Genomic DNA, 15,501 nt, shown 5'->3' on the forward strand with positions numbered 1-15,501 from the left:
TTTTTTTTAGAAATGAGGTCTTGCTATGTTACTCAGGCTAGTCCTGAACTCTTAGCCTCAAGTAATTCTCCTCCCGCTTTGGTCTTCCAAAGTGTTGGGATTACAGGTGGCAGCCATTGCACCTGGCCACAAGTATGATTATCTCATTGTCATTACTCTGCCAAGAATGTTTTCTCCTCTTTTCCTACTATGTAGTTTAAGTCTCCAAATCCCTACTTTGATTTAATTTCCACTTTTAAGATATGAAACTTCTTTACCATCTACCTGAACACCACTGAAGGGAGAGTAAAAATATAATAATTAGCCACTTTGGATGCAAATTTGTTACTGTGATGGCTGCTCAGCATTTAAACTCTTTTCCTATATGAGGACTCTGTCATTGTGTGAATCTTGGTGGAGGATAAGGTCTTTCTTCCCTACAAAAAAAGAGAGGACCAGATAACTTGCACTACTTACCCCTTGACAGCTAGGGCACTATCATAAGATTTGAACCTGACCAATAAGAATTATCACTGGAGGCTGGGTGTGGTGGCTCACGCCTGTAATCCCAGAACTCTGGAAGGACAAGGTGGGTGGATCACTTGAGGCCAAGAGTTCGAGACCAGCCTGGCCAACATGGTGAAACCCCGTCTCTATTAAAAAATACAAAAATTAGCCGGGCATGGTGGCGAGCCCCTGTAATCCCAGCTACTAGGGAGGCTGAGGCAGGAGAATTGTTTGAACCCAGGAGGAAGAAGCTGCAGTGAGCCAAAATCACACCCACTGTACTCCAACCTGGGTGACAGAGTGAGACTCCATCTAAAAAAAAAAAAAATTATCATTGAAATCAATTAATACTCTCAATTCTTTACCCCATCCTGTGCCCATGACCTTTGCTGTTGGCTTCACAGTTCTTTTCACAATGTTTTTCACTGCCCTTTGACTTTGGGCTTGCCATATGACTTGCTTTTGCCAATGATATGTCCACAGATGTGATGTTGCAGAGGTGTGAAATGTATTTACACAATCTGGCTTGCCATCTAGAACTTCTGCCATCACAATGAGAAGAAATGTCAGGCAACTCACTGATCTAATAAGAATGAGACAGGAGTTGAGATTGAACCCACCCTGAAGTCTGGAGCCAAGCACAGCCAAGCACAGCTTAGAGATCAGCTAACCCCTGCCTGACCCACAGACAAATGGGCAAGAATAAATTGTTCTTTTAAGCCATTGAATTTTGGAGTGGTTTTGATATATAGCACTAATGTGGAAACAGGTGACTGATCCACTCCATCTTGGTACTGTAAACGTGTAGTCCTTGATGCAGAGAAACAGAGATGATGCAGAATTTATTTTATCCACAGTGATACCATATTTGGGGACAAGTGTGGAAGCCAAGTGACAAGGTCCAGTGTTCAGTAGTGACAATACCTTGGCTGAGGTTTCAGTTACCCAGTTTTCTTATGTTCTGATTTTCTTGCCTGGTTTGCTGGCCTTCTGAGTTATTTTATAACTGACAGCCTTCCAATAAACTTATTTCCTGCTTAATTTTACTGGGCCAGTATCTGTTATTTGCAGATAAGAGCCCTGTCTGAGTCAGCCCTTATGTTTCATGGGAAGTAGAGGATTGGGAAAAGCAGAGTGAAACTGGGCAATCGTGGAGAAAGCAGGGACATTAGTCCATGAGTCCACAGTTCTGGGGACAGGGTGTAGAGGAGAATTTCTCTATACTGAAGGCAGAATTTTCATTTTATGCCTCAGAGAACTTTCAAACAGTTGCTGTGCTCACACAGAGCACGTAAGTAATGAGGTAGGTGAGTAGGTTCCAATTCAAAAGGAGTGATCAAAGTTTTATTTTAAATTATTTTTTAAACAGTAAACTATGGTCATCAAGAATCTGCAAACTAATAAATTATGCCTCACTGAGACTTCTATTTACTAATTTTTGATACTTAGACTCCTTTCTGATATGCTAAGAACTAGTCAGGAAACGTAGAATAAATCATCAGGTAGGAAAAATATTTCAATGGAGAAACATAACTTTCATATAATGTGCTTCTTCATCATGTCATTCATTAACCTGAATTCAGTAATTAACAGGATTACATAAAAAACATTTAAATGTCCAAAGCCATATTTAACTACTATAAAATCATTCACTTATAGATTTTCTTACTGAGTTGTGAAGAGAAGTATAAACATTTTTTACTAGCTGTTTTTTGTCTGGCTCTTGAATATTCTTCAGGCTTTCATGAGCCTCAAAGTGTACATAATTGAGTGGTGTAATAAATGCCAGATTCTCCAGGATTTTATAAGGTATGTGAAATGAACGTAGATATGCTTGCCATTATTGTCCTAAACCAGAAAATCAGGGAAAAGGATAAAGTTGGTATCTTTGTGGCACGTAATCTCAGATAGATGCACTTTATTTTAAGATAGATGAGACTTGAACTTCTTCACTCAAAAAATAAACTAATTTACTTGGCCTTAATTTTATATTTAACACAAGGCATTTGTTTCTGGAAATTGGATCACACTGTTGTATATGCAGGACTTTCATTGACTAGTATATACATTCTAAGTTTATTATCTTTTGCCTCTACACAAAACCCTTGGCAGACTATTCTTAATGCATATATTTAGGAGATAGCTGAGTCTGTTTCTTCTCAGTTCTAAATTTAAATGATTTACTTTTCTTGATGGTTGAAAATGCTTGAAGTCAGGGCAATGGAGGTAAATACAGTCCATTTGTGCTTCTTCAAAGAATTAAGAATTTACATAATAGATGGAAGTTTACTAAATACTGTGCACATTCTGGGTTTCCAAAGGCAAATAAGAATTGGCCACCCTTAAATACTTTTAATTCCTATGAAACATCTAGTTTGAGAAAGTAGGACAGTAGGAGGAAAAAAGGGAGACAGAGCTACAGATTCAGACAGAAAATGACAAAGACTTCATTTTTCACGGGAATGAAACAAAGAGAAAATAATTATTAAAATAAGGTGTAATAAGGGTCTGATGGTCTGAAAATATCAAGCATAAATTTAAAAAGTAGGTCATGAAATTCAAATATATATCCTTGGCATTTACCTTATCACTTTTTTTAACCATAAAATCCAGATTTTAAAAAATAAAAGGAAAGAAAACTCACTGTTATTCCCACTTCCTAGAGAAAATTATTATGTTGGTAAAGTATTTCTTATAATTCTTTTCTTGTAAATGTGTGTGTGTGTGTGTATGCACCCATGCATAAAATATTTTGTAACATAATTTTTTTTTTTTTACTTAAAATTTGAGATGGAATCTCGCTCTGTCACCCAGGCTGGAGTGCAGTGGCATGATCTCAGCTCACTGCAACCTCCACTTCCTGGGTTCAAATGATTCTCCTGCCTCAGCCTCCTGAGTAGTTGGGATTACAGGTGCACACCATCACACCCAGGTAATTTTTGCATTTTTTAGTAGAGACGGGGTTTCACTATGTTGGCCAGGCTGGTCTTCAACTCCTGACCTCAAGTGATCCATCGCCCTTGGCCTTCCGAAGTGTTCGGATTACAGGCGTGAGGCACTGCGCCTAGCCTGTAACATGATTTCATCACTAAATATATTGTGTCTATCCTTTTATGTTGAAAGTTTTACTTCAATATACATTTAATAGCCATGTAAATATTTTATTTTGTATAATAAAAAAATTTCAAAATGTATCTCCTACATCTTTCATTATTAAAAATGGAACTATAGCCCTACTGCACCCTGAATGAGTGAAAAACTGGAAGGCTGTAAAATAGACGGCCACATGCCCTTCAGACTGTCGCATCCAGGAGTGCTTTGCTCAGTCTGAATGTTCTGTGGTATGCCCACAGTCTCGTCGAACTTTTCAAAGCTCCTGTCTATTACTTTATCACTTCCTAGATCCTAATTTCTTTTGCTCAGCCTGGGGAGCATCAGTTTCCATACCAAGAGCATTGAAATTATCGTTGCACTTCTCCAGCTTGCCCAGTGTCCTGCAGTGTTTAATTAGATTTAAATATGATACTTCAGCAGATGATTCCTGCATCTAATGCACCTCATTCTAATGTACTTCCTCTGAAGATTCATGGTAGGAGGGAGTTATTTAAAATGCGATATGCTCTACCACACTAAAAATTTATAAAACATAAATGGTAAGCTTTTTAAAGGTGTAATTTCAGGTTACAGGTAGGGTAGAGTGGAGATATATTTCTCAGTCACATTGAAATAATGAGAAGTCAACTCTTCTGCCTATATGTACTTATCCTGAACAAAAGATCTCTTCATGTAGATCTAAATAAGAAACTTAGGATACCATGCCCATTTAACTTAAGTACATGTGATATAAATAATCTTAAGAAGGCATCAATGTGATTTGTGCCATGTTGTCCTTTTAAATAGATCACTTCCCAAATGGAAACAATTTAAGTATCCAATAACAGGGGACAGGTTAAATACATTTTATTGTATTCTATAGTGGGATATTCTCTAATTATTTAAAAATGATATAATAGCAAAAATCTGTAATTTGTGAAAAGACACTCATGACATTGTTAAATGGGAAGAAAAGGCTACCAAATAGCATGAGCTATTCTATCCCATAAAAAATATTTTTATCTGTACATGGATATCTTTATATGATCCATTATGGTGGTTATTTGGGACTGGTAAGATTACTGGAAACTTTTTTTTTTCTTTGTGTATTTGCATTTTCTGAATTTTTCTACAATTTAGTTTTGTAAGGGGAAAAATTTAAATTAATTTCAAGTATGAGACTAATGGTGGCATTGGTTTGCCATCCATGTGATTCTGTAGGGGGCTTATTGAACCCTCTCTCAAGCACAGGGCTTGTAATTCGAAGGAAAATAAGAAGCCTCCCCTGCTTAGTGACTCATACTGTGCTAGGATGATCACAGTTAGGAGCTGCTACATGAGCGTGTTGCCTTGGATCACAGCAAGTAAAAACACAAGGAGGGCAGAGTAGGGGCAATAATAAGCAATGAAAGGCCTAGAAGTAATTTTCTTTCTATTTTTTTTCCTTATCTTATTTCAAGTTGATGTGGATAATTCCCTTTGCATAGTGTAGACAATGGATGAGTTGGTTTTGCCAGTATTCATAGAAAACAAGGTTGATCTAAGAATTATATAGAGAAAGAGTAACAAGTACATGTTCCATGAATGTTTCCCACTGAAGTAACCACTGTTATAATCACAGAATGTCTCCTATAACGCTTCAAAAAGCCCAAAATGAGCCCTTGCATAATTTCTAGGAAGGTAAATTCCTGAATACATTTCACAAATGTAGAACTTCTAGCTACAATAGGATTTCCAAGATCATGACAGGAAAAAACCCAATGTGTCTTCATTCTCTAAGAGCTCTTTGTCTATGTTTAAGCAACTGCTGAGGACCAGTGAAGAACAACTTGTACTGCCAATACAGGACAGTCATTGGTGTTCACAGCTGGGAAGGCTTTTGAAGGTCTTCTAACCCAAACCTGAGGGAGATGAGACTTGCCCCTAAGTTCTGTATCTCCCATAGGGATTGTAGCTCCCTCCCACCACTTCCCACCATGTAAATGGAGAAGGAGAACTGCAGTTTCTTAGGCTTAAGTTTTATCCCTCACTCCTATTTTCTCATAATGCCTTTTGGCAATATTTGTGCTATAACTGCGACTATATACACTTCACTGAAATGAAGATGTGGTAGTAGGAATTGCAACATGAGCTTTGACTAGGCTATGTGGACAAGAATACTAAAGAGCATGAACTCAGTGATATTTGTCCCCTTTAAAAGAAAATTAAATATAACAATTGAGAGCTTAGTTTTAAAGCTCAACATGTTTATTTTCTGAAACCTGGTTTATCTAGATTTCCATGACTAATTAAAAGATGACAAATTTGGATGGAGCGGAAAAGGTCCCCATGGAATAGATTAGAGTGTTAATATACTTAAGTAGAAAAGAAAACTTCTGTAGAATTAGTGATACATGACTCAGGTAACTGTCAGGTTCTGTAAAGTCTGCTGTTCACACATAACAGCGTAGCTCACCCGTCCCTTCCAATGCACTTATTTCCTTGTAACTCCATTGGGTGTGATATTCAGAGTGTCCAAGATCATCCATCATTTTGTTGGACTTCTTCACAGCCCCTGTTTCCTGGTTGAGTTATTTATGTAACATTATTCCACATGGGAAAGCCCAGCTGTTAAAAGTTTTAGAATCAGGAATAAGAACACATTTTTATTAGATCCTTCATCTTGTCTACAGTGGGTTTTTCTTGGTTTAAATAATGATAGCAGCATACTAGCTCCTTGCTATAACTCACACCCCTGTACATGCTTTTGGAGAGGAAAGTGGCCTTTTCCTTCTTTGGGGGTTCCAGAAGGGGGGCTTATATCAAACTAAATATGAAATCAATGTGTGGGATTGTATAATCACCTGTTGAGTTTGAACTCATCCACCTGGGGTGGGCACTGCAGAGGTAAAAATTATAGAACTGTTATAGATTGGTGGTGGCATGAGAGGTATAGGAGAAAGGAAAAAGGGGAGTTAACAAGATGAGAAAATTCTATGCATAGAAGGAAAGTAGCATTGTTAAAAAAAAAAAAAAAAAAATAGGGTGACCCAGAAGGAGAGGCAGGTTTAGAAAAATTCTGTTCAGGATATATTGAGTTGCTGGCAGGAGATCCAGGTTGAAGGGTCTTAAGAGAGCATGATGACTTTGTAACATGTCAACTTGGTTAGGCTGCTCATTTCCTAGGACTGCCTTCCCTGTAAGGTTCTGGTTAGTGTGGAAGACAGGAGGACCTTGTTACTGTGAGGCAGCAGGTGGGCCTATAACTGCTCTATCTTCCCCTGGATCATCCATCAACCTCTCTGACTTCTTGGCCATGTATAGCTTTAAGAAGGGCACTCACTTCTTTCTGTAAGACATCCACAGTACCAAGGTCAATGACAAGAACTGACACAGCTTCTACCCTTCCCTTCCCGATTACCTGCCCTGTGGATTTCACGTCCAACTTTAGAAACAAAGACAACAGCCTTACAGAGACTACTCTACTAGCTCCTTTAATTGTGTAAAGTCAAATCCTTTGGTTGAGTTGCCCAGCCTTCTCTATGGCTCACCCAGCCTTCTCTATGGTTCAAACGCCCTGCATGATTTGGCCTATTTTTTCTTTCCAACTTACTCCATTCTTTGCCTCACTCAGTAACACTAAATAGCATTCTTCATGCTAGTTTTCTATGAATTTCTCCACCCCTTCAAGTCCCAAGCTCTTTCCTGTCTCTGCCTCTTTGTTCATGCTCTTCATCTGCAGTAAGGTCTTAGCCTAAACATCAACTTCATGGACTGGCATTCCCTTACCACCCCATCTAAACCGTCCTTCAGGTGTTTCCTTCAGGATTCTAGAGGTTGTGTATGCTCATCTAATTAGCTATTTGGTTAGTTGATCTTCACTAGATTCTAGGTTCCATGACAGCAACAGCTGTATTTGTCTTATTCCACATTGTATATCTTGTCCTAGCACTGTCTGGCACACAGCCTGTTCTCAAAAGGATTCATGTAGGGATGAAACGGGAGATATGCAGGGCTCTATTTTGTGGGTTTGGAATGACAGAGGGGTTAATTTTCTATTCTTTGGGGGTGGGGAGGGGGTTAAGGATTATCCTGCATTCTAGCCTGATTTCTGTTCTTCATGGCAGGTCAACCTAAGTGCCTAGGGATTCACTAAGTTGTCTATGTCAAATTTCTTTGTTACATGTTAACAGATTCAATAAAGCTTCTTCGAAGATGCTTGTCATCTTTAGAAACACTTTTTAAAAAGCAAGCAAACTATTTCTATCAAATAAAATCAAGAGAAATATGATCTTCTACTCTTTCAGAACCCAAAAGAGTTGTGCTCTATTCTCTGTAACTTAATTTCCAAGGTCAAACCTTTTGGTATTATCCTGAGCCTCCAGATCACTTTTAACACTTCGTTACTGCAAAGATTCTTTCTTTGATGCTGGCCTTCTTGAAATCCCTCATGTCTATTTCCTCATTTCTTTTTAATTTTTTTCAGTATTTAGCCTAGTTATAGTAATCAAAGAAGTTGAGGTGGCTGATAAATTACAGGTTTTAGCACTTTGGGAACAAACCCGACATCCCTACACATTTGCTTTTAGGCTACTTCCCTCATCAAAGCTCAAAGAGTAGTGTCTGGGTATTATGCAGTTTCTGAATGAGTGTTCTCATCCTCCACAAAGTGTGAAGTAACTTACCCTTGTTTCCAACATTTATGTTCTCTCCCTTGCCCTTGCCCTGGCCCCAGATGAATCTGTTATAGGTAAGGACATTAATGTAAACCCTCTGAATTAAAAACAGATTTTGCTTTCCTGGTTATATTAAATTCGGTGATCTTAAGCAAAGCCATTTTGAACTCTTTTTGTTATTAATAGAAATTGGAAATTTAGTGATTTTCCTATAATGTCTTTTATCAACTGGTGGTATAATGGAGCAGAGGGGAACGTTTACAATATATTTTGCAGGAAACAACTAAGATACTGCCTTTCAATTTATATCTGAAGTATTTTTTTAGATCTAAATCTAACTAAAAATACAATTGTTATAATTCATTTGGTTAGGTAAATTCCTTCTAGTAACAGGTCTGACAAAGGTTTGTCTGTGTTTACTCCGTTTTGGGAAGCTAACAGCAAGAAGACCACATTCCTCAAAGCAAGACATAAGCCTTTTCATATTTCTCAGTAAATATGAATAATAGTATAAATTGGCTGAACAATCTGACTCTGATGGACAATGCTCACAAACAGATTTTAGACAGAAAATAATAGCTATATGCCAGAATGTTTGGGTGTCTGAAGGCTCCCAGTTAAAGACAAGGTTGAAAATAACTGTCAGTAATTGATAACTGTCAATTTCATTCAGAATCCGATTTCCACCATCTCTGGGAAAATTAAAGACTTTACACCCAAAGCAAACTACTGGAGTCATTAAAGGCTCTTAAAAGCATACTCAATAATAACAGCAATATAGTAGATTGAATAGCTAGTATGATGTAAAACAACAATAAAAATAATACCCCAAAACTAATCTTGGCCATCCATGAATGAAAATGCAGGTAGGGGAAAAAAAAAAAAAAAAAAGAGCATTTCTCTATTCTTATCCTACTAAAAGGTGGAAATTTCCAATTTTAACCTCTAAAACTGCTTTCACACATCTGACAATAAGACAAAAGTAGGAGGCTCTTGAGAGTTCATCTTGACTTTTATTATACACTAGACATATATGAACTAACCAGAGATGTGAATGATTCTCTGTACTCTTAAAATCACAGGAAACACATTTCCACCTCCCCCTTTTTTTTCTGATATTGGAGTAGCATTTCAGATTTTGGGGATTAGCTTAGGGCAAAGTAAAAGTCATGGAAGGCAGTGTATAAATAACTTTAATTATGAAGCTACTTTTCAGAAGCTAGTAGTAACTTGCTTAGTAATAATCACAAGGTTGTGCAGTGTTCACAATGCTGGTATTAATCAGCTACATATTTTGAACATCTACTATTACTGGATACCAAAGAAAGTGAGTTACTTAAGAATCTTCCATTCCTGTTATCAGCTTCCTATGATCCAGTAACTTCTCAAAGGTTTTGCAAAGAGCGTAACTCCTTGCTTTTTGGGAATTTTTATTTGTGCACCCAGGAAATGTAAATGCAACCATCACTGCTTCTTGTGCAGGTGTGTGCTTTAACAATCAGGGCTGCTTTTGGCATCAAGAGTATGAGCTATTAAGAGTTTCTAAAAATACTGACCTAACTAGTCAGTTGCCTCCACCTTATATACTATTCAGACGAGTCTTCGCAAAGTATACTACTGTATTCCTGGTCCAAAATAAGATAGGCATGAATATATTCAACCTTGTTTGCACACACACCAAGGAAGAATTTAAATTTTTGCCCTTAAGTAGTTTTGTGTTAGGCAGGAGGAAAAACATATTCAATTTTGAGGTAGGTAATCAATAGGAAGGAGAAAAAGACAAGACAGTCTAAGATCTAACCTATGTCCACCTTTCTAGGCTTAAGTCTTAATACTCCCAAAGTGGCACAAGCTAGGTTATTTCGAGTTCTTAACAGACTACTGTGCTTTTGCACAATGCTCTCAAGTTCAGCTTAAGCAATGCTCCTCTGGAAGTTCACACCCTAACTGAACTGTCACTCTTCTTTGTTTTCCTCTAGAATCCTGGGATTATCTGAATAATAAATGCCATCACATTGTACTTTTAATACATACTTCATCTCTCACCTAGTGCACTATGAATTACTACGGGAAGAATCTGTGTGCCTATCTTCCTGTCTTCAGTGATGATATACTGAAAGAATGGTGTAGGAACAGAAATCTTCTATTTACCAGTGCTAAATCTTTTTCACAAAACCAAGCAGAGTTCTGCTCATTTTTACTCTGTAAACTTGGAAAAGTTAAGTTATTCAAATCTCTATTTTGTCCTAACTAGACTGATCATCTTATTACTAAGATGAAGGAATCTATTGCAAGTCACATGTTACTATCATCCTCTGGTACGAAAGAGCTATTTTGAATTTGAACATATAAGAGCATTCAAGATAGTGCCTGGCACAGTATAACAGGACATTAATAAGACACTGGACTTGATCCTCAAATTATTTAAGCCATAGAAGGGATTCAGACTCTGGCCTTTTGACTGACCACCTTTTAAGACTGCTTGAAAAGACAACTCTCTTCCTATTAGCACAGCTGAAGCCAATCTGGAACTAAACATCAGCACACAAAAAATGCCAGGATAGATGGAATCAAAAGACTCTGAAGCCAAAAAGAGGCTAGCTTTAGCACGCTGAGTACTTCAGTGTCCATCATCCGATCCTACCCTGTAACAACAGGTCTATGTGATAGATATTCCATCTGAGCTGGAGGCCATTATCCTTAGCAAACTAACAGAACAGAAAACCAAATACTACACGTTCTCACTTAGAAGTAGGAGCTAAATGATGAGAACTTAAGGACACAAAGAAGGGAACAACAAACACTGGGGCCTACTTGAGGGTGGAGGGTGGGAGGAAGGAGAAGAGTGGAAAAAATAATTACTGGGTACTAGGCTTAGCACCTGGGTGACAAAATAGTCTGTACAACAGAACCCCTTGACGTGAGACGAGTTTACCTATATAACAACCTGCACATGTACCCCTGAACCTAAAATAAAAGTTAAAAAAATAAAAGAGATATTTTATCTGATGCTTAAGTTGATCTTTAATAACCTTCTGCATCCCACCACCCCACTAAAACCACACGAGAAATATCTCAATATTCTGTGGGCTTAAAACCACCTACACTGCCCTTTGGATTAGAAAACAGGATTTAGTGGTCCTCTCTGAAAAAAATACATTAAAGAACATGTTAATTGCTTTTATTCATACTGTGTCTCTCCCTGACTTCTCCAAGAGCTTGTGTTTCAAAAGGTCAGAATGTTTGTTGTTACAAATACGTTGCCTCCCACTCTAGCATCTACACATAGCAAAAAGTTCTGTATGTTTCCACAATTTTCCCCAAATTTCTCTCTTTACTTTCTTATCTCCTCTGAGATGCCAAATTAAGGAAACGTCTTAGAATATCTAGGGGATATCTTCTTTTTTTCATATTCGATTTTGTCTTGCATATAAAAATTATTGACATGGCTTTCGGAAGTCAGTGGGCAGAGGGTGACAACAGATGCTCCACGCCAGAAATTAAGTCAGAAAGGTGACTTATTCGCATGGATACACTGACAAGAATCCTATTTTTTGAGAAACCGCTGAAAACCTTGACCTGATGTAAGGCCATGAGGCAGCTTTAGAGAAAGAACAATGATTATACCGATTCCTGTCTAAAGCAAAATATCCATTTACGCCATAGACATGCCAAAATGTAAATAACAGTGATACCAAACAGTCTATTGCAAAAAAAAAAAAAAAAAAAAAAAAAAAAAAACCAAAAGCCAAACAACAAAAAATTGTGGTAACAAATACAGAAATCAAAACAAAACCAAAAACCACCCAACAAAAACCACACGGCAACACACAAGCTTAAGATGTTCTAGATCTATTCAGTGGTTAGTTTAAATAAAAATAGGTGCTTTCGTTCCATACTTTTGTTTTGCAGAATAACTACTAACTTTATTAGAAATAATTTTCTTTTTTTCAAAAAGGGCAGAGTTTTCATTTTACCTTTATGAGTGAATTATAGCTGAAACATCTATTAATACTGTCTACAACACGGTAATTTTATAGCTAAGATTTAGTTCTTCTTAGCTCTGAAATTTTACTGATTTCAGTTGAACTTAAGAAAATGTTAACCATGACCTTTAAGTAACTGCTCTATTGTAAATTTAGAGTCATTTCCCAATATCTCTTGCCTAGATAAAAATGTTGAAGGTCTCCTTTCATACCCAATTTCAAAGATTTATGCCACGAGTACCACATTTATCAGTAGATTGAAACTATTTTCACCTCCAAGTACAAAAAGATTCCAGTTCAAGTGACAAACACAAACGGATTTTAAAGTCTATATTAAAAAACAAAACAAATACAGTTTCTTTAGGGCAATTAAGATGTTTCATTTTGATGCCGTGGGACATAAAAGAATGAAAAACACATATGGATATTATTTTACTAAATGTTCTTTTCATTCTAGAATGTTGTGTTTTTCAGAGGAAAGACGCTTCTGGTAAAAATTCATGCACAAACACCCAGTTATATGATTACTTGACAAGAGGTTCAGGGCGCACTATTGCATTTGTCTAGTTAAATCCACTAATGTTAAATATCAACATTTTCCCATCTATTTTAAGTTACATTCATTACCTTCTCCTTAAGGGACTTTAGGCTTGTTTTAAATATTTAATCTTGTTAAACTAGAGTTTGCTAAGGTAGAGGTACTCTGGTTAATGATTCAAAATGTGTGCCAGAGAAAGCAAAGCGCTATTAAAATGAACTGCAATGTCCCTTATCAACACAAACTGAGCCATTTAATAAAAAGCTAGTCAAAAAAGTTCGTTCTTAAAGATTAAATCATTTCAAATCACGTGAAAGATTGAGTAAGTAATTACCAATTTCGTTTTCTGATATGTGCTTGAGTGACTCACTAAAATGGTATCTGATACACCAGAATAACATTTGCGAGAAGTAATATTGTAGTGAAATACTGAGGTTTTGTTACAGGGACTATTAAATGGTTACATCTTATTATGGTATACAGGGAACATTGGTCCAATAACATAAAAATAGAGAATAGGCATCTGGAAATATCCTTTCAATGGTTCAGAGATAAAAGGGTAAACCATCTTTCCATTATTTTTGCAGTAAGTCCTTGTGTCCATGAAATTGATGGCATTAATTCTGGCTTTTCCCCGCTACTGTATGAAGGGATGCTGACGGCCATACTATACAGGGCATATGCAAATAGGGACTTTCCGTTCCCTGAGATACTCATTTTGATTAACTGAGTGGCTAACCTGGCTATGACAAGGTTATGCTACGAGAAAGGGATACATAAGAATCAAGATAACATTCTTCTCTAGGAGGCCCCATATTGGGGTGGGACAGTGACAAAACTGGATGCAACATAAAAAACAAGCACAATACAGAATGGGTTAAACTATTAATATGTCGATTTATTTCTAAGAGGATCTTCTTTTTCATATATTTAGAAAACCTTGAAAGTATCATTTCTTTGTCACTGTGTAAACTCAGACACTAAAAAATACAATGCAGAATGTAGGACAGAGATCCAAGAGAAACGATCTCAACTCAATTGAGGCCAAAGAAATATTGTTTATTTTCTTTCTATAAAAGAACAAAATTTCCACCCATAAAAGAAATTCGAAACACAATATTTGTCCTTACTGGTAGCAATTCGTGACACTTAAAGGCACAGGGAAGGGGGAGCATTCATGGATGAAAATAAAGAGAGGATGGTCAATAAAACTGCATTTAAAAAATGGACAAATTAAAATGTTTAATTAAAAAAATTAGAAAAACTATTTCTGAGATAGTATGCTTACTCTGGGTTAGAAAAGTAGAACTAAAACCAACCACTTCTGTATAAGTCAATTTTTCACATGCATTTAAAGAATGATTGTATTTGGATGCTTTCCTTTGCACAAAGTAAATCTGAAATTGGCTTGTGAATTGTCTTGCAAATAGAGACCATGTCATTGTGAGTTAACTCAAGCTCATCTTATTCTTCCCTGTTTCTTCAATAACTGCTAATTCATAAAGCACCAAACATTTCTATGCTGCCGTGAGGGCAGTATAAGAAAGGAAGAAGAAACTACTTCTAGAAATAATCCTGGGTATGTGCTTGGCATCCTCTAGTAGAGATGGTTTATACTACCCTCACTTGTGCTTTTCCATGATGTTTAAAGTCAACTCTTAAATGAAATTCCTTATTCCACTTAGCAAGTTCAGCAAACTACCTTTAGAAAATGTTCATCCTGATCATCTTTATTAACTAAAATTCTCAAGGTCATTTTCATTTTTATAGCTTCCTCACTGACCTGACACTGCCATATAATTGGGTTTATATATTAGTGTCTGCTCATTGTTAATTTCCACAGAAAATACTATACACATATATAAAAAAATAAACTTTTGGGGTTTTTCTGGATCTGGAAGTATTTGTTCTATCCATAGACATTTAACGGACTGCCTTTCAGCTAAAGAAAATCTAGAAAGTGAAAGTGTTTTACAATACCATCACCTCAACTGAAAATAAAATCTTTTAAAATTAAAATATATCTTGGGTCACAATTTGTAAACAATGCTAATTCTCTTGGAGGAAAAAGCCCAAGTCACCGAATCAGACAAAAACAACCCCATTTGTACATAAATTTCAGAAAGACTTTGTAAGTAAGCCTGTCACTCTTACTAGGGCTATATATCCTCATTGTCTCATATAGTCTTATTAAATACTTAAAAGAAATTAATACTGTCCTAAGTTTTCCAGAAGTGCCGCTTTTTCTCATCCTTCAACTTAGACTGCTATAATTTACATATGGATTTCATTTTCCTGTTTTTAATTTTCTTAAAAGAGACTGCCATGTGGTAGAGCTAAACATCTTTAGTTGAACTTGGGTTTTAATGTTACTTTTTGTCTGGTCTTAGGTCTGTATAAGTGAATGTAAAACAGTTACTGCAATGTGATGTGTAACATGATAAGATGATTTGGCTAGGTCTTTTCCCATTAAAATTGTATCATTTCTTTGTGGATATATTCTGTGTCAAGATAAGAGAGGAGCATATGCTTGAGAAAGCAGCATATCAACAACATTTTCTAAGTCACTCTGCCAAAATGAAAAGCTAATGCTTTCACAGAATTGGCAAGAATGAACATTTAAAATGAACCATTCAACCTATGGCATTCATACAGTCAAGAGAGGAAAATGGAAATAATAAATAACTAGCCAAAAAAAAAAAAAAAAAAAAAAAAAAAAAAAAAAATTTTTTTATTTATAAAA

The 15,501-nt window shown here is 36.4% G+C and overlaps 1 protein-coding gene across 2 annotated transcripts in view; it reads right to left on the reverse strand.

The window, feature by feature from the left end:
* The window catches only part of LOC108531141 (protein kish-A-like), a 78,815-nt gene that overhangs the window by 38,248 nt on the left and 25,066 nt on the right, over positions 1-15,501 (reverse strand). The window lies entirely within an intron of this gene.

The sequence above is a fragment of the Rhinopithecus bieti genome, unplaced genomic scaffold (genome assembly GCF_001698545.2).
Source record: "Rhinopithecus bieti isolate Rb0 unplaced genomic scaffold, ASM169854v2 scaffold_9224, whole genome shotgun sequence".
NCBI lineage: Eukaryota > Metazoa > Chordata > Mammalia > Primates > Cercopithecidae > Rhinopithecus > Rhinopithecus bieti.